This window comes from Spinacia oleracea, chromosome 6 (assembly GCF_020520425.1).
Source record: "Spinacia oleracea cultivar Varoflay chromosome 6, BTI_SOV_V1, whole genome shotgun sequence".
NCBI classification, from domain to species: domain Eukaryota; kingdom Viridiplantae; phylum Streptophyta; class Magnoliopsida; order Caryophyllales; family Amaranthaceae; genus Spinacia; species Spinacia oleracea.
In genome coordinates this window covers 81144759-81165656 of record NC_079492.1, presented here as the reverse complement: position 1 = coordinate 81165656, position 20898 = coordinate 81144759, and the positions used below count along the sequence as shown (strand labels likewise).

The 20898-nt window shown below is 38.3% G+C and overlaps 1 long non-coding RNA gene across 1 annotated transcript; it reads right to left on the bottom strand.

Annotated features, from left to right (window-relative positions):
- Positions 1-14795: 14795 nt before the first annotated feature.
- LOC110795072 (uncharacterized) lies at positions 14796-17420 on the bottom strand. Its single transcript, XR_002535197.2, has 3 exons — positions 16720-17420; positions 15668-15732; positions 14796-14833 (listed from the first exon to the last, which is right to left on the bottom strand). It is a non-coding gene; the product is annotated as an uncharacterized lncRNA (long non-coding RNA).
- Positions 17421-20898: the final 3478 nt, after the last annotated feature.

The window sequence follows — 20898 nt, the reverse complement described above, 5'->3', positions numbered from 1 at the left end:
TGTGGGAGAAGACTACATCCACCCAATGGGTCGCCTACCTAGCTGAGGTAGATGCAGGGGAGAGTGCGTAGTCATCAACAATAGTCTTACTTAATCATCAATTCTATACATGTTAGGTTAAGAAAAATACAAAAAAATATAATTCATGCGGAAAAACCATAAAGCCAGGAATCCTAATTAATTGCCACATAGTCAATTCGCATTATTTAGGTTACATACAATGTGATGCGTGCCTTCCCTAAATGCTCCCGAACGGAAAAAGAACAACTCTTTAGAGCTCCAAGTGTCGCCCCTCTGTGTAAAGTCCACAACACGTTCATATCCGCCTTAGGTTAACTAACTAGGATTCTTACTAAGCTTTTATGCACTCGGGTTAGGCTATAAAACTATATTTTCCCTTGAACACAATCTAAGTAAAGAATATGTTATCGGTTATGATATGTGTATCTAAATTATGAGGGCTAGCCTCATATTTATAGAGTAGGAAATAAGGAATTTGAGTCCCACAAGGAAAACAATTACCAATCCTATTAGGATTGTAATTCTTAACCAATTAGAGTTATAGGAATAATTAAACTCCTAATAATCCAATTCTAGTAGGACTAGGAAAACTAAACTTAACACCAATGTTACTTGGCGACTAAGTAATCGGACAAGGATAAGACGCACGCCCATATGCAGCCTTGAGGCCCACGATTGGCGCGCTCCTAACCAGGCCCAAGCGTGTCTTGCATTCGGCCTTTGGCCCGTTGCTTGGTGTGGCTTGGTTTCTTGCTCGCCCACGGCTTGTCGCGGCCCACTGCACTGCCTGGTCCATCGCACACGGCTGGGCGTGGGTGCTGGGCTTCGCTCCCAGTACCGTGCGCTCGACCTTTTGCTTGTCGAGCGATGGGTTGGCTCCCTTTCCGTCTTGTCGCTCGTCGAACATCCGATTCGTTTTCCGATTACAGAATATATTTCCGTTTCGAACAAATATTTACGTTTCCGTTAATATATCTGATTCCAGAAATAATTTCCTATTCCTTCAATAGATCTGATTACGGTAATATTTCCGTTTCCGGCAATATTTCCGATTCCGACAATATTTCTATTTCCGTTAATATTTTCTGATACGAACCATGTTTCCGTTTCTGGCATCATATACGACTTGGATAATATTTATATTTCCGTCATGAACCATATTTTCGTTTCCAGCAATATCTTCATTTCCGGAGTATTCTTTACTTTGCCTTTTGACGATTTCAGCTCCCACTAGAACCGAGATCTGTCATTTCCGAATGATCATAAATAGAGTACGTAATGAATAATATGTTCACTTAAATACTTGATCCATTCACGTACTATTTGTGTCACCATACGGGTTCAGTCAAGAGTAAGTTGTGGATTAATATTATTAATTACACTTGAACTGAAGCGGCCTGTAGCTAGGCATTTAGTTCACTTGATCTCACTGAATTATTAATTTGTTAGTTAATACTAAACAGCATTTATTAGACTTAGCATTAAATGCAAACATGGACCAAGGGCATTATTTCCTTCAGTCTCCCACTTGTCCTTAGGGTCAAGTGTGTATTTCCTAATTCCTTTGTCTCTTGATGCATGCACATGAATATAAGGTAAGAATAGTCATCATTATTATGTCCAGAGGTATTTCTCGGTTTCAGAGTTCAGCTGATCAAATAAACAGATAATCATAGCCTATGATTCATCTGAGCACGACCATGCATTTTTCAGTTTCTAGCTCTCCGAGTGGCCTTGTACGACTTTCAGCATCTCATCCCGATTTATGGGAGGACAATCCCATCTTGTGATCTTGAGATTAGACTTCGTTTGATAGGTGATTACCCGAGCGTTGCCGTTATAGCCTCCTTTTGCAGTGCGACGGTTGACAACGTCAAAGTAACCACTTCTCAAACAAGTAATCTCAAATCACTCAGGTATTTAGAATTAGTGTCTAATAATGTAATGAAATTTACTTATGACAAATTTTCATCTCTTACAGTAAAGTTTCATAGGTCTGTCCGATACTAGTCTTCTCAAAGTAAGTATCTATGCAAATGATTGCGACATTGCCATGTCCACATAGTTCAAGAAACAGAACTACTAGTCATCTTGCATTCTAGTCGTCTAGCGTTTTCTATGCGTCCACCTTTATAGAAAACTCCGACCATGGACCTTTTTTAACTTTTGACATTCAAGTTCACTTGATAGACATTTCTTAGTCACAGGACTGGTCATGACAGTCTATCTTGAATATATCGTCAAATTGAAAGGACTCATCATTTAATACTAAAAAAAGATTAATGGAATATGAAAATACATTTCATATATAATAAATGTTCAACCCCAATGTTTTACAACCATGGGCCTCAAACCCATCTCTAAAACAGTTCATGGAATTCAAAGCTATGCTTGATTTCCAGTGCTACAATGTGAGTGTTGCTTCTCACTTGTTGCATAGGTTTAGTTATCATGCTTTGCCAATCTTAATATCCTTTTCATCGAATGTTCTTCGAGATAGGATGAGAAGATATTTTGAGTATGTTTATTTTGTGATCTAGTTTTTTTTTGCTACAATAGTGGTTCTACACATTTCGCAATGAAGAACCATCAAGTCAGCAGACATGTGATTCACCCAAGTTCAATGAAGAACTCTTTACGTAAACAACCCTGTTTTATTGCTTCTTAGACAATAAGTACTTTTACTTCAACTGTTTAGGTTGCTAGTGATGCTTTGTTTGGATTTACTTATCCAAGCAGTTCACAGATATGTGGAAGACTTTCCATCCGTATCTCTGAATATATAAATTAATTGTTAATTTCCCACGCAACAACTCATGGTCTTCAATCCATGTTGCCATTTCAAAACACCATGCTCTATAGCTCGTCCTTGCCATTGGTTAACTCCAAAGGGATCTTGCTTGATCATTTGCCAGTGTTTATGCGTGTAGCATCTATATTTAGCATATGTTCATTTCCTTGAATTTAGAACTATTCCTATGTACCTTTTCAAGTATCATAAGTTTTTCTTGATCTCAATCAAGTTGACCTTTACTTAGACAAACAGAGATTTGTATATGTTCGTCATGCCTAAAGAAATACGATACATTTTTGGCGATCCTCATATTATATCATACATGATATATTCTTTTGCAGAGTTATTCTCAATTGAATTCTATTCATGTAAGTTTAGCTATCCAATTTCAGTAGATAATGAATCCAGCTAAATTCTTTGACATATAATGTAGGTAAAGAATATCATTAGATTCTTTGATTTTTAACTTAGTAAATGCTTATACGTAGTTCAAATATTCATTACTTAGATTTATTAACATGGGTCGAATATCTCCAATGGAGTCTTTCATGTTTGATTTAGTAAATGCCATTACTTAATCCAAAACAAAATTCTAATATCGTTTGAGTATAGATTTTAATACCCAGTATGTACTAAGTTTCTCCTTTGTCCATCATTGATGAATAATTTCAAATCTAAGTCATTAGCATTTGAATGTTAGTTCACAATAGAGAGATATGTGTGTGATACACATAGGACCAATTAAGTTTTACGTACTCCCTCTAAACTTCTTATATATCGATAAGAATTAGGTACATTTTATGAAACTAAAATACTTATTAACTTCACTAAAATACAATTCCTGTTCCCAATTGCTTGCTTAAATCCATACCTGAATTTCATAAGCTAGCATTCACTTTAAGCATTATTTGGATCCACAAATCCTATGACATACCATGTACATAGTTTAATTCTTCCAACATTTGATTGAGGAAGAAGTTTTGTCATCCAATTGCAATATGTACCAATATGCAATCATTGCTTAATTTATAGACTTGAGCATTACGATTATGCATGGGGTTTCAACACAATACACGCCATGAATTTACTTATAACCTTTAGCAAATAATCTATCTTTGTGTGAACACACACTTTCATGTTTGATATTTTTCATCCTTAAAACCAATTTGCAACCAATAGGTGTTAATATATTCTTGCAAATCAACAGAATTTCAATTTTGTCATCAAAAGATTGATTCTGTTTTATGGCGTTTAACCATCCAAAACATTTGAGTCTATATATGGCCTCTAACCATTTTAGGGAATCTATTTTCGTCATAGCTGTCTCACAAGTCACAAACTGATTACCATTCTTGATAATAGTTTGACTGCAAGTTGTAGGTTTCTTCACTATTTAATAGAAGATTCTCATAGTTTCCTTGATTTGAACTCTATGCCTAAAAAGGTATGGAACATCAAACAGTAGAATATCAACAGACACTTGAAAGTCCTTTGAATATTCTGTTCTCCTTGAAGGACTTGTAAAGTCTTCTAAGAGATATCTATTCTTTAAAGCCACTTCTAAAGCCCCTTAAAGAATAAGTGTTCGGATTTTCTAAAGAACTTCGAGAAGCCTCCGAAATGTCCGTTTATGTTTTTTGTTCACCTCGAAGACCTTCGAGGTCTATTTTCTCCCACTTGTCAATTTGGAAACAAATCTCCAAAAGGACACTATTTCAAGCAAACAAACATTATGTTCTCAAAAATCCGTGGTAGAAACATTACCTTGTGTCTCATTTGAATAAATCACAATGAAACATATATCTATATTTGGGCCTTAGTTTGACGAATAACAAACACTAAGCTCCCACTGTGTTTAGCAACTCTTTAGATATATATAATTGAAAAAGTATTCTGAAATTATTTTTCAATAGCTTTGACGAATTTGGTTTAGTTTGGTGGTAGTTGAGCATTTTGTTTTAGAAATTATAGGAAAATTCTTTATGATTCATCATTGATCAAATCAAGTACCAATTGACTTCGATCATTCCAATTTAGATACACCATATCTTATGGAGCTCGATCGTGAAATTACAACACACAATCATTGATGATCATTCTTGACTTAAGTAATCATCAACATGATCTAACCTAGATCTTTATGATTTCTTGCCAAGTGGATTTTATACTTCTGAATCTTTGAACTAGCCAAACAGATTCAAATTTTGACCACATTGAGTAAATAAACCTATATTCACTCTAATTTAGGTGAAATAATAAAGTAATAAAATCTTTCTTTAGCTTTGAACTCTATTGTCTAAGTGTTCTAACAAGAGTTCATATTTTTTGTTACTTTCAACAAGTAAGACTAGCTTGTCTTGAATTGATCTATAAATCCATCTAATTTCAAAAGTCCATCAAAATAGAACTTTTGAATGTTAACTTGTTGACATGGTCTAAGCAACAATGCTAAAGGATTGTGGAACTCAAATCAAGAGACTAATTTGAACCTAGTAATGTTCTTATTGTTAAAGAGTTGTTTGTTTTAATCAAGCATACATGACTCAACCCGTAAATGACCATTTCATTCAAATAAACAAACAAATATTGTTTTTGTTTTTCTTGAATGTGACTCTTTTTGTGTTTGAAGCAGAAATATAGGTATGCTAATTATGGAACAAAATAGCCATTAAGTTCCAGCCTTGAAAGGATATAAAACAAACGAGATGACCCTATGACTAATGTAGCAATGCCATGATTCATTTCCCACTTGTAGGTTATTAGTGTATCCTAGCTTCCATCATATGAGTTATTACCGAAGTAAGAACCTCAAGCGGTATATGATACCAAGGAAGTTTGATTGCTAGGTCACTTCTCTTTAAACATAAACTTATAGGTAGAAAAGGAATTTACTTCTTTCTTGTTCTCCTATTTCTTGTACCCTTTCTTATAATCTTAAGAATTGATTTCTCTAGTTTTGACTTTTGTACTTTGCTAGACATGTCCACTGTCCTTCCAACAAAGGTCTTACCATTTTATTTATGTTGAATATTTTGCTTCAACTAGATGATCTTACTAGAAGCTTTAAAGTTCTCTAAGAATCAATCTATTTGAATGTTTAGGGACTAGACTCATTCGAGAATTAAATGGACAAAGATATTAGGTTGTTAACCATTGGTAAAGCTGAGCGTTTAAACTCAATTATTTTTTATCTCAAAACTACATTGTATTTAGAATTCACAAGCACCAATCAGTTTGCCATTCTACTTTGATACTCGAAAACAACCGTAAAAGTCGCTAAAAGAAACGTACATTTTAAATTGCTCACTTTCTCTCATTTCCGTGAATCGTTCTTGGATTCACTACCAATCGAGGAAATTTACTGTTACCTTTCTAAACGGATTTACTGCAGTGCAAGATATTTAATTATAATTAAAAACATACATTGAAGCATGCAAAGTCTAAACAATTATCATTAGTAACAAAGAAAACATGCAATTTAAACAAGTCATTGGCATTTTATTCGAAATATTTAGTTCTGGCAGGTGTGAATAAAATGAATCTAGGACCCTAAAATCATTGAAAAATTAAGCACGATTTGACTTAATTCTAAAATATTTTAGGTAAGAAAATTCATTGTTAATAGTATAGAAACTACTCTTGGTTGATAGGTACGTCTAAGAACTTATTAGGTAAACCTATCCCATTTGCCAAGACATAAAAGGACACCTTGTTTATATCGTTGTGTTCAACCAAAATCAACTTGTACTCACAACCAATTTTCTACTCCAATAAGAATTGACACCTCGCTATGGCAGAAAACTATCACTAATTGATCGAACAATGTACTCACTACATTGTGTGCCTTACCCCTTTAGAATAAAAAATTAACACCTCGCTATGGCGGAAAACTATTACTAGATTGATGTAAAGGTTATCCAAGTAAGTGTTATTTTGGAATGACACCTTTTAACTCAATTTTAAAGTTTGGAACTTATGGCTCTTACTATTTTGGTTAGATTTTAAGTGAACTAAAATCTTTAATCATGCAACATAATCAAGCCACAATCTCATGCATAATATCAAAAGATATTTAAAGGCATAAATATCTTAAACATGCATAAGATTTAAATGTGATCTAGTATGCCCCGACTTCATCTTGAAGATTCAACTTCAAAATCCGTCTTTGAAAATGGATTGGAAACTCTGTCTTGAATTTCCCCATGGGAGGCTCCATTTTCTTCAAATAGAATATGCTATAATTAAACTAATTACAACTAATTGATGGTACGGAGACCATATTTAAATAAAAACTTTGGTGCATTAGACCAATTTTACATTCAAATTAATGGTACGCATACCATATTTACTATCCTATTGTGGCCATACTAGTCACTTTCCGAAACCTACAAAACAGTACATTTACAATACACCATTCATTCATTCATTTATCAATGAATGGCCCACTTAGCAAGTTTGTAGAAAAATATGCATCACATAAACATTTGCAGCAACTAATCAAAGGATCCAACAATCTAAAAATTATTGAACCTTATTATTTCTAATCAAGTTGTTTTAACCTTAAAGGAATGCAGACCTAATCAAAAGTTCAATTACTAAAAGCTCCCACTAAAACCAAGAATTTACATGCTTTACTAATTTTAAACATAAAATTGTATTTCCTAGTCCAACCAGAAACTTACAAATTTAATTAAAATTTAAAACTCACATAAAATAATTTAAAATCCCTTAATTATTTTCTGGTTGAGTATAATTAATTAATTATAATTTTACCAAGGTTTTAATTTTATTAAAATAGTTAGCATAAAATAAATTATAATAATTAAATTAATCAAAATTAAATTCCGAGAAAAATTCCAATTACGAAATTAAATTAATTAAAATCGTTGGTCAACGGAAAAATTAAAACGAAACGATCCAACGAACTAAGGCAAGGCCGTAGGCCAAAGCCCACGCCTCACCCAAGCCGTACAACAGCAGCGCCCATGGGCCGCGTTCAAGAGTGCAGCTCCCATGGCCTGCTTTGTCGATAGCCTTGTGGTGCATCGCAGTGAGCAACACAGCAGCCAATGTTGTGCTTGCTCCATGTGTGTTGGGCAGTGGGCTAGGCGCAGCGACACACGAGCTCCCTTGCTCAGCGTGTTGTTTGCCCTGGACAATGGCTCACAGTGGCTTGTCGCCCACTTTTGCTCGATTTTTCGTGTTGGGAGTTAGTCTATTTTTGCATCTGGAAGGACGCTCCTACGCCTCGTGAACAAGTGCCAAAAAACGAGCTTTACAAATACGAATTAAAGTACGATTTAAATTTCAATTTCTAGGCATTTCATGCATTTTTCGAAAACCATATTGTGCAAAATGAATTTCTACCTTTTCCCAAACGGATGTGTTCTACATTCGGGCTAGCCCCGGGGGTAACTAAATGGTGACTCTCCATACGGTTCCCGACCAAAGTGTGTGACCATTTCCGCGCCTACCGAAACTTGGCATTTGCTTGACATTCCCGATGTCAAGTATGGAGGCCGTCTGCCGACGCACACTTCCCTTAGGCGGAATGTGAAAGCTTGTCGCCGGATCCGTCTCTTAGCCAAGTAGCTTTTGACACCCAAAGCCGACCACTTGCATCATACAAAACTTAGATCGACCTTAGGTTGAGAACTTTGCATGTCGCATTCATATTCATGATTAGTGTGACAACGTGCTACTTGTGCATTGTGTGGGCGTGTTTGCACGCGTGAATGGCTAACCTCGAGTTCTAGCTTGCCAAAACCAATTAGCCTCCAACTAGGAAACCAAACCCCTAGGAGCATCATTCAAACCTCATGCATCTAAATCGCCGATTTTAGGGTCTTTAGGAGTGTCACTCCATTGGATTCAAAACCCTTAAACACGCCTTACGCACAAATGCCAAAATCTAAATTCAATCCAACGGCGTGATAATGCCGGATTTTTTAGTCCAAATTCCAAATGCCAAATTCAAAATTCAATCCAATGCGTCATAAAGCCAGATTTTCAAGTCCAAATTCCAAATGACAAATTCAAAATACAATCCAACGGCGTCAAAATGCCGGATTTTCGAGTCCAAATTCCAAGTTCCAAATTCAAAGTTTAATCCAACGACGTCATAATGCCGGATTTTCGAGTCCAAAATTCCAATTTTCAAGTTCAAAATGCAATCCAACGGCGCCATAATGCCGGATTTCCTACTTTTTCCAAGTCAAAGTTCAAATCCAACGGCGTCGTAATGCTGGATTTTCCAGTCCAAATTTCCACTTTCGAGTCAAGTTCAATTTTTCTAATCCAAAACCTCAATTTTCAAGTCCAAATCCAACGGCGCCATAATGCCGGATTTTCCAAACTCAAGTTTCGATTTTCAAGTCAAATTCAACCCAACGGCGTCATGATGCCGGATTTCCTAGACTTCAAGCTTCAAGTTCAAATTCAAACTTCTTAGTCCAAAACTTCAATTTTCAAATGCAACCCAACGGCGCCATAATGCCGGATTTTCTAGTCCAAAGTTCTAGTTTCAAATTTCAAGACGAGACTCAATCCAACGGCGCCTTAATGTCGGATTTTCTAGTCCAAAGTTTCAAGCTTCGAACTTCAAAGTCAAAAACCACAAATCCAACGGCGTCATGCCGTATTTCCTATTTCAAACATTCAAGTCTTCAAGCATCGAAGTCAAGTCGCCAATTTCAAGTCTCAAAACCTCAAAGTTCAAATGCCAAAGTTCATGACCGGCGTAATGCCAACTTTTCAACTCCAACTTTCAAACCTCAAATTCCATGTCAATCTTTCGAATTTCAAGTCCTATGCTCAAAGCTTCAAATTCCAAATCCATGCCGTCGTAATGCCAATTTTCCATTCCGTATTTCAAACCTCAAGCTCGAAGTTCAAAAATTCCAAACCTTCAAATCTCAAATCCTACACTCCAAGTCCACGGCGGCATAATGGCGGACTTTCAAGTTCCCAAATTCAATGTCTCAAATCCACGACGACATAATGCCGGATTTTCCAAATACGAAGCTTCATGTTCTACATACAAAATGCGTCCTTTTCCATTTCAAAATTCAAACTTCGAGTCAAATTCAAATTCCAACGCGTTGAAAATCCCCTGAAATAATACAAATTCCAATGGGTTGAAATTCCCTTGAAATACTCCAATTCCAATGGGTTGAGATTCCCCTAAAATATTGACGGGTTAAAAATCCCCTAAAATAATACAAACCCCATTCCAAATATTTCCAACGGGTTGAAAATCCCCTGAAATAATACAAGTTCAAATTCTACGGGTTGAAACTCCCCTGAAATAATACAAGTTCAAATTCCAACGGGTTGAAACTCCCCTGAAATAATACAAATTCCAATTCTCAAGCGGGTTGAAATTCCCTTCAAATATTCCAGATCCAATGGGTTTAAACTCCCCTAAAAAATTGACGGGTTGAAATTCCCTTTAAATAATACAAAATCAATTCCCTTTCAATCGGGTTGAAATTCCCTTCAAAATATTCAAAGTCCAATGGGTTGAAACTCCCCTAAAAAATTGACGGGTTGAAATTCCCTTTAAATAATACAAAATTCAATTTCCTAGTACAAGTCCAATTTCCAAATTCTCGAGCGGGTTGAAATCCCCTTCAAATAAGTCCAATTTCCAATAGGTCGGAATATTCCTTTTCCAAGTTCTAGTACAAGAGACAACTTTCAAAAAAGAATGAACGCTCCTCTCAAACATTTCCAACGGGTTGTAAATCCCGAATACAAATACAAAATCCAAAAACCCGAATCTTCGGAGTGACACTTAGAGTCAAGTCTAGGTCTCATTCATTGCATGCATATCATATCATGTGTCGGGAAGTTCAAGTTCTAAAGTTCAAAATCATGTCCTAACTAGGTGCTCAGACTCCTCCTCTCAAAATCCTATTCAAGATGACTTCACTAGCAGCAGCTGTACCAGAGCTCTATGAACGTGGTGAGGAAGCGGAGGCTCGCATAAGGGCTCTCGAGGACAATCAAGAAACTCTTTTCCATGCTGTGGGCCCATTCGAGGTAGAGGAAATATTTCATAATCAAGGGTCTGTGCCACCCCTGGTGTAGCCAAGTGAAAACTCGGAATCTGGGTTACCTCAAGGAGACATTTGCGGGATCTGGGCCAGCGATGATGAAGACACATATCAGGACCCTCCTATTGAAAACATCTCTGATGATGAATGCCGAGAAATCGTGAGCGCCGACTGGTACTTGGACCCCAAGGCAGAAAACAATGTTCAGGTCATGACTAGGTCTGGACGAATTCAAGAGCCAGCCAACAGAACGGCACCGGAAACAAATGTTCCTCAACCCACCGAGGAGAACCCTCTAATCTTGCAATTGAAGCGCACTAAGGTAGAGGTTAATATTTGGCAACTCATGGGTTCCTCTATGGAGCACCGCACTGCTCTTAACCAGAAGTCACTCTTGACGAATTGATCGGGTTGCTTACAAATCTGGAAGAAGGAATCACCTTTACTAATGAAGACCTCCCACCTGAGGGGGCAGCCCATCACAAGGCCCTCTATCTGACTGTCGAGTACAATGACAAGATCATCCCCATGACTCTAGTGGACAATGGATCGGCCATCAATGTGTGTCCTCTCCGCACTGCCGAAAATCTGGGTTTCACCCCTAGTGACTTTTCTAGTTCCTCCCAAGGTGTTCGTGCCTATGACAACACTCGTCGGAAAGCAACGGGAACTCTCACTCTACTACTCCGCACATGGCCAATCGAGCAGAAAATGAGCTTTCAAGTTCTCAACATCAAAGCAAGTTTCAATCTCCTGTTGGGAAGACCTTGGATCCATGACCTCAAAGCAGTGCCATCCTCACTCCACCAGAAAGTTCGAATGGAGGTCATTACCCTGCATGCGTCCCATCCAAGGACCAAGATAGCCGACAAGGATCTGATATTGATCGAACATGATGACAACGACGAAGACCTTTGGGGATTCAGTGCTGAAGTTGGAGCCATCGAATCCAGAATGAATCCCATGGCAAAGCGCATGATGATCAAGCGTGGGCACTTCTTGGGCACTACTCTGCCACCACCCACCGAATATCCTTTCAAGGCCCAAGGACAGACCAACTGTTGCGGACTGGGATACAGCCAACTAAGTTCAATGACAAGCAGCAAAAGGCTAAGCTAAAGGCCCGTCGAGCCGGCAATGATCAATTCAAAATACCTCCTCATCAACTCACACTCAATGGGCAATTCGTGAAAGAATGAGAGGATGACTTATACTTCGACTTCCCAGAACCTTTCTATGACTCTTCACAAGGGATCATTTACCCCGGATTCGAGATCCTTGAAGACTGTCACTTTCTAGAGGATGCTCCTCCAATACAAGACAAGGCTTCCCTGAGTGCCTTGACTCATCAGCTTTTGGTGTGCTATTTGGCCAAGAAATAACCCCAATCATTTCCGAAGACGCCATGGTTCAAATGATCACTCAAATCGAATATTTCGACCCATCTAAACTAATTACTCCAAGCGAGAAGATGGTCAATGGCTGGAGAAAGTCTCTCAAGATAACTGCTCCAAATGGCAAAATGTTCAAAATTACTGTGGGCGAAGGATCTATGATGAGCGAGTCTGAGTCTGAGGATGAGTCTGGATCTGAGTCTAGCAATGAGTCTAAGTGTCTAGAACTAGAATATTGCATTAATCAAGAGCCTCTAAAGGGTGAGCTTCAAGTCAAAACAGTCGATGTAATGATTGCTGATTTCAATAACACTTCAATTTCTACTTACACTTCGAGTCCTAATTCAAAATCAAATCCTAATCCACACAACTTTGCTTCACAAGAAACTGACTTTGAAATTCTAAAAGCTATCGAAAATCATGAAAACAGGATGCCCATAATTGAGGAAACAGAAAAAATCAACCTTTCTAACAACAGTGATTCAAAACTAGTTCAGATTGGTTTAACTCTTTCTCAAGCAAAGAGGGACGATCTTATCAAGCTACTTTCAGAGTATGTAGACGTCTTCGCATGGTCCTATCAAGATATGCCAGGGGTTGATCCAAGCATCGATCAACATACAATTCCCCTTATTCCAGGTTCAAAACCCATCAAGCAGAAACTCCGTCGCATGAAACCGGATGTTTCCCTCAAAATTCAAGAAGAGGTCTCCAAGCAGTTAGAGCCGGGTTTATTCGAGAAGTAAAATATCCAGAAGGGATCGCAAATGTCGTCCTAGTTCCAAAGAAAGACGGCAAAGTACAAATGTGTGTGGACTACAGAGATCTTAACAGGGCCAGCCCTAAAGACGGTTTTCCATTGCCTCACATCGACATCTTGGTCGACAACACCGCAAATCATGCCTTACTGTCTTTTATGGACGGGTATGCATGCTACAATCAGATTCCCATGGCAGAGGAAGACATGGAGAAAACAACCTTCATTACTCAGTGGGGCACATATTGCTATACAGTTATGCCGTTCGGACTAAATAACGCGGGAGCAACTTATCAAAGAACAGCCACAACCATCAAGAGCGATATGATTCACAGGGAAATTGAGGTATATGTCGACGACATGATTTTCAAATCCAAAGAACGGCACGAGCATACCTCAGTACTTCGAAAGTTCTTCAACAGGCTCAGACAATACAACATGAGGCTCAATCCTCAAAAGTGCGCATTCGGGGTAACGTCAGGCAAGTTACTCGGATATATTATCAGCTCTCGAGGCATAGAGGCTGATCCTTCGAAAATCAAAGCAATTCTCGAGATGCAACCACCAACGAATGAAAAGGAAATTCGGGGTTTTCTCGGCAGACTACAATATATCAGCAGGTTCATTTCAAGACTCACAATGATCTGTGAACCAGTATTTCGAAAGCTCCGAAAAAGCGAGCCTGAAGTGTGGGATGACGATTGTCAGCATGCATTCAAAACAATCAAAAGCTACTTTTCCAACCCACACTACTACAGAAATACCATTTAACAGCGCTTGTTTTTGCATTTAACAGCGCTTCTAAGAGCGCTGTTAATCGCTCCGCTGTTAAAAGAAAGACGCACATTTAACAGCGCTTGCTAGAAGCGCTGTCAAAGGTCCCTTTAGGATAATTCAAATTATTATTTTAAAGCACATTAGAAGCGCTATTAAAGGTATGCTGTCAAAACTTTAACCGCCAACTTTTAAATTATTTTGTAATAGCGGATATCCTAGAAGCGCTGTTAAAGTGATTTTTATCAATTTTAAAAATATTTTTTTTGGTTATGCCATATATTTCATTTTATGATACCACAAAACTATACCAGGTTCATAATAACACCATGTGAATAATATAGTGGTTAAACTTTAATTTCAAACCTCCAATAATTTTTTTTTTTGCAATTGTCATTATAATATAACTGATTACATAAATATGTTCTAAAATCAGACCACAACATTAAATTATGCAAAACACATTAATTAATAGGGTTGTACGGAGTATATTTTTGATTCCTTCAATGCAATCTATCTACGATACATTTGTTGAACAACATAGCGCACCCAATGAGTTCTTGCTTCTGAAGTGAGATGAAATTGTTGTATGACATGTGTCTGATTTATTGGATTCCAACACATAAACAGAAGAGTCTTCACTGGCTGAGATAATGTGTTTCCCATCTGAGTAAATGATGCAGAGATCTGACTTCTTGCATTTCGATGACCTGATAACAGAAAATAACATAACAGAAATTAGGACAGAAATAAAATTCACTGAGCAACTTTGTACAAATAAAACTGCATAATGTTCAACAACTTTCGGGAATTTGAATTTGCAAAACTTCCTGGAAATGTGATTTGTAACATGCAACCAAACAACTATTATACTTTCAATACTGATTAAGTGAAGATGACTCAGAAGAAGCCTCAAACAGAATTAACTCAGAGATGAGTAACCAACCTTTATATTTACATATTACATTAACCCCAGTATCCGGACCTGGGAATCAGCCATAGTAACCATGAACTTGCTTGGGTCACCAGGGGAAAACTGGGTCAATTATACACAAATCAAAATCAACATTACGAAACACTAGGTAGATAACATAGGAGTTGAACAGAAAAAGGCAAAAGATACTAAATTCTAGATAACCACCTGAAAACCAGGTACTCTTCTTATATACGCCTTCTTCTTACCATATAACGATATTTGATCAATCAATTTCAGTCGATTATCTAAATTAAGTTAGATATATTATTATTTATTATTGTAATTGTAAACATAAATAAAGATTCTTTTGGAGGTTCTTTTGGGTTAACTAGGTCCATTTTGAGTTATTTGCAAGCATATAGAAATCATCACAAACTGCATCAATATCATCACTTCCGTTTATGATCCAACAAAAGCACCCTAGAAGATACACATAATAATAGAGGACATACGATCTGTTACTCTTAATTTTGATTATATTTTGTGTAGGAAAGTGCGTCGTTCTTTATTAATTCAGGCCCATAGCCTAGCTACAACTGCAATACTTAGCCCTTTTGTTGTTTGTTACGTTGTCAAAACAAAAAATTGAGTCAGATTTAAAATATAACTAAACAACAAGAGCTTCCTGCATTTCACCAGGAAATATAAATAAGAGCTGGCTGTAAATTATAGGCAAACTTTTCTAACTAACTTCTAACTAACTGAAGCTCCATTTCTCTTAGTTACGTTCATTTTTAGTTCTTTCCATTAAATTTTACGTCCTTTAGGTCTGATGCATCACCGTATCTTTATATGCATTTAGACTGATCAATTAAATGTTAGGCAGAAGAGGTTATAAATCACGGCAGCAAATATGTAAGGATGTATACTAAACAAACAATGAAGAGGAAGTACCTTCATGAAGATTGCATCACCAGAAGGAATCAATTTGAACATGTCTCCACCCATATGAGTCACACCTACACTTACAACAAGAAAATATCACTTTTTCACCCTTAAAAACAAACCAACACTTGAATATCGATACAAACATAAAACATCATTGTTGAGGCCTGAGGGAGATAAAGTGTAAATCTACTCTGTTAAATTTCACAGTGCAATATATAAGTGAGAAAAATGAAGAAGCTACTGCAAGCTTGGGTTATAGTTGCTGTGGCAGAACTGCCATTGCATCTGAACCTCCTCACTGATTACTATTGGGTTATAGTTGTCTTTTGTGTCAGCATAAAGAAGCTACTGCCAGCTTGAAAAAGAAAGTAACTTCTTTATGCTAACAGAAGAAACTATAAGGGGTGGGTGTAGGGGGGGGGGGGGAATCTCACTAGTCCCTCTGCAACATGGCAAAGCCAGCCTATAAGGCTCTTGTTAGAAGAACATAACTAAGTTAACTTCCTGATCCGTCTAAACATGGAGTACTAAGTAACTCAAATTACTATGTACTAAGTTAACTTCCTGATCCGTCTAAACATGGAGTACTAAGTAGCTCTTGCAACCCTTTTCTTTGTATGTAAACTGGTTGTTTCATTCTTCGTACTTCATTTGGGTCGTTCACTCAGATATTTTTGTAAGTAGGACATTGTTGTTTCCAGAGTTGGGGGAGGTTCTTTAGCTGCAGCCATTGGCCAAGTTGTGTGAATTAATCTCAGCTCCTCTAACTGTGAAAGATAGAGCAGTTACCAGTTGTGCGGCTCGATTTAGTTGATGCAGTCTATATACATGTTTCATATCAAAGCACTAATCGTCAATTCCCAAAAAACGAATCAAGGGAAAATTTTGGAAAACGAACCATAATCTGGTGCAACTAATATCAATAAGCTCACATACATTACAAACACAAATCAAGTATATTTCTCACAAAAGGTATAAAAAGGAAAGCCAAGGGAAGAATATTAGTCTATAGTTCAATACTTTGTACTAATCAAAGGAAACATTTTAGAGTACTTCACCTGAAATACAACTAGAATGACGGCCCAGGAAGGTGATTTCGTATATTTTGCATACTGCTCGAATGCAAACTGTACAACAATACCAACCAAGTAAGGAGCTAGAGAAGCTGATGCTGCAGGACCAGTCCACGGCCAAACAAAACCATTGTCACCATTGGAATAATAAGACTAAGCTGTCTAAGCATCAAAATAGCAACTGAAGATATACGACTCCCCATCTGAGTGGTTAGCTTTCCACAACTGCTGGCAACAGGAACACTTTTAGCGGGGCTACGCAGAGAGTGAATAAGGAAAAGAAAAATTGCAACACCACAGTAGAAGAGAGCCTCTGTGAAAAATAGTATGAGAAAATCTGCATTGAAGGGATGAAGAGAACTTAATAGTGTACCAGACAAACATAAAGAGAAACTTTGACTGATTATGCAACACTGGAAATTTGGATGGAGCACTAATGGAGTGGTGCTGATATGTTCAGGACAAGTGAATACTATGAATAGATAAGAGAAGTTACTTATGAGCTTCCATAATTAACTTGGATATAATTATCCCAATTCCTAACCCCTAACGACCTAATTGACAATTCAGGTGCAAAACCTTGCATATCAATTAGTATATTCAGACTAGTGCAACGAAATAAGAAGAAATGACTAGAATTAGAGTTTTCATTACAAATTCGGGCTTTAAAATTTAAACCCTTGCCCAACAAATTGAAACCCCAAACCCTAGTTTTTATCAACGAATCAAAGAAACAATGTAGATAAAAAGGAGGAGAGGGAAAACGACCTCGCCCTGGGAAATTATGCGATGGCATTCGCGAAGAACGACGGGAGTGAGGAAAACCAAAACCTAAAACCCATAATTAAAACAATCGTAATTGAATTCAAACCCCCTTCCCAACAAAACCAATTCAAGAAAATTAATTAACTATAATCGCACACTTAAAACGCAAAATTAAAAACAACCCAAACATAAATTAGCAAAATTCATTGAACTCTATGGAGTATACCTTCCAATTCGATTATTCAATCTTGTCGTGAGAAGGGAAGCGCCGCCAGGCGAAGGGAAACACCGCGTGAAGGAAATCTCCGCCGTGGGTTTCGCCGCTCCGGTTGTGATCGATTGAGATTTGAGAGTATTGACAGTATAAGGGTTTTGCAGGGAAGAAACGAGGGAGGAAGAAACCGGTTGTTTTATGTTTTGAGAGTGTGTAAGGTTTTTTTTCGTATATTATTTGACAGCGTTGGTTGTTGGAGCGCTATTATACATCTGCAAATATGACAGGGCATATCGAGTAAGCGCTGTAATATGAGCATTTATGATAGCGCGTTTATTATAAGCGCTGTAATATATTATATTTGATATCTTTAACAGCATAAGGGTAAAAAGCGCTGTTAAATTAACGCTGTTAAATGATATTTTTGTAGTAGTGCCACCAGTACTAAAACCAGCTATGCGAGGGATTCCCCTCAGGCTCTACCTCACAACAACAGATGCAGCAGTGGGGGCTATGCTTGCCCAGGAAATTGAAGGCAAGGAGAACGTCGTATACTACATAAGCAAAAAGATGATCGAGTACGAAACCAAATACACTCAGCTCGAGAAACTTAGCATCGCCATGGTTTGGGCCACAAAGAAACTACGGCACTACATGCTCTCCCATATAGTCCATGTGATCAGCAAAGGGGATCCTCTCAAGTATCTATTCGAGAAACAAGCACTCAACGAACGGTTGTCCAGATGGTTGGTCATGCTAGCAGAATTCGACCTCAAATACATTCCACAAAAGTCTATCAAGGGTTCAGCAGTCTCGGATTTCCTAGCCGACTGTCCTGTCGAGGCAGAAGAGGAAGATTATGCCTTACGCGACGAGCAAATCTTAATGACCAGTGATGACAGTTGGTCAATGCATTTTCACTGTGCTTCCAATCAGAACGGATGTGGTGTTGGACTAATTCTAGTAGCCCTAGACGGCACGCACATTCCTATATCAGCAAAACTACAAGTCAACGTCACAAACAATGCGGCAGAATATGAAGCATGTATCATGGGCCTGGAAGCCGCCTTAGCACTGGGCGTCCAGAAACTTCGAGTGTACGGGGATTCCTCCCTAATCATCAATCAAATTTCCGGGAAATGGAAAGTAAGAAGCGAGAGTTTAGCTCCATACCAGGCCTATCTCGAACAGATGTCTGAACAAATAGAAGAGCTTCTCTATACATACCTCCCAAGAGAGGAGAATCAATTCGCCGATGCACTGGCAAAACTGGCCTCAATGATCAACATTCCAAGCAGCATGGCTGAAATGCCACTTACAATTGAAACCCGTCAAGAAGCAGCATATGTCCATGCTATTGACAACGTTGAGCAAGACGAAGATGAGCCTTGGTTTACAGACGTTCAAAGGTATCTACAAAATTCAGAGTATCCCCCACACTTTTCAAGCAAGAATCAAAGGGCTCTGCGACTACAATCAGCCAATTTTGTCATAGAAGGCGGCATTCTATACAAAAAACCTCTGTTGTGTTGACAAACACGAAGTTCAAAGAGTCATGGACAACATACATGCAGGAGTCTGTGGCACCCACATGAATGGGAGGATGCTAGCCCTCAAGATCATTAGGGCACGATACTATTGGACTACCCTCGAACGGGACTGCGACTGCTTTGTCAAGAAGTGTCCTACATGTCAGAAGTGTGCGAATCTGAATCACATTCCTCCATCATTACTATACTCTCAATCATCACCGTGGCCATTCTCAGCCTGGGGTATCGACGTCATCGGCAAAGTCACTCCAACAGGCACCGGGGGTCATGAGTTCATACTGGTCGCCATCGACTATTTCACCAAATGGGTCGAGGCCAGATCATTCAAAGTATTGGGTTCCAAGCAAGTGGCCCAGTTCATACAAGAAAACATCATATGCAGATATGGCATTCCTCACGAGTTCATCAGTGATCAGGGAACCCATTTTCAAGGAGAATGTGAAGATCTATTCACCGAGTACAAGATTCAACATCATCGCTCTTCACCTTATCGCCCAAAAACCAATGGGGCAGGCGAAGCAGCCAACAAGAATGTCAAGACCATCATCATGAAAATGACTACCAATTACAAGGACTGGCCCCAAAAGCTGCATTTCAAATTGTGGGGATATCGAACTTTAATTATAACTTCAACTGATGCAACTCTGTTCTCATTGGTCTATGGAATGGAAGCAGTACAACCTATTAAGTTGGAGATACCTTCTATAAGGATAGTCCTCGAAAGCGAAATCCTAGAAGCTGCATGGGTACAAGCAAGATATGACGAGTTAGTCATGCTCGATGAGCGTCGGCTTCAAGCCGCTCACCACGTACAAGTCTATCAGCGCCGAGTGGCCAAACATTTCAACAAAAGGGTCAGAACGCGAAACATCAAGGAAGGCGAGCTTGTCCTGAAAGCCCTTCGCAAAAGCACCATGGACCCAAGGGGAAAATTCAAACCCAACTAGGCAGGCCCATACATTGTCAAGAAAATCCTCTCCGGGGGAGCAGTCGAACTAACAGACATCGACGGAACAGAATTCAGATCTCTTACCAACCTCGATCAACTCAAGAAGTTCTATGTCTAAGTTCCATGTTCAAATTCAAGAATCTAAATTCAGGTCTTGTAAGGTAGTCAGAACTACGTCCGGCCTGATTCCCTAACGGGACACGTAGGCAACCTCATCACGAGGCCCAACCACTTTAATACAAAAAAATTCAAAATTTCCTCAATTAAGGGCATCCTAAAAATCAAATCAAATTTCAAAATTCAAAATTGTTGTTGTTTTTATTCCAAATGTGCCAATTCAAAGCAAAGCATGTTCAAACGGAATTTAACACTATAACTTATTTGGCCCTAAGGCCTTCAAAGCTAATTCAAATACAAAGTCAGGATCAAGTGAAGCAAAGTTAAAAAGGCTTTTCACTTCCTAAACACACTTTCTAAACACATATTCTAAACACATTCTAAACACAATTTATCGCAATGCAATTCAAACACATTTAGCCTACAAAGATCTAGGGTCAGGCGACTATGCTCTCGAGTCTTGGCACCTTGAGTACTATCCCCTGGCTCCTCCCGCAATCAATCATCAATCTTCCCCTTGCCCAAGCGGCGGGGGAAGGAACTTGCAAGCCTTCCAAGACGGGAGGACG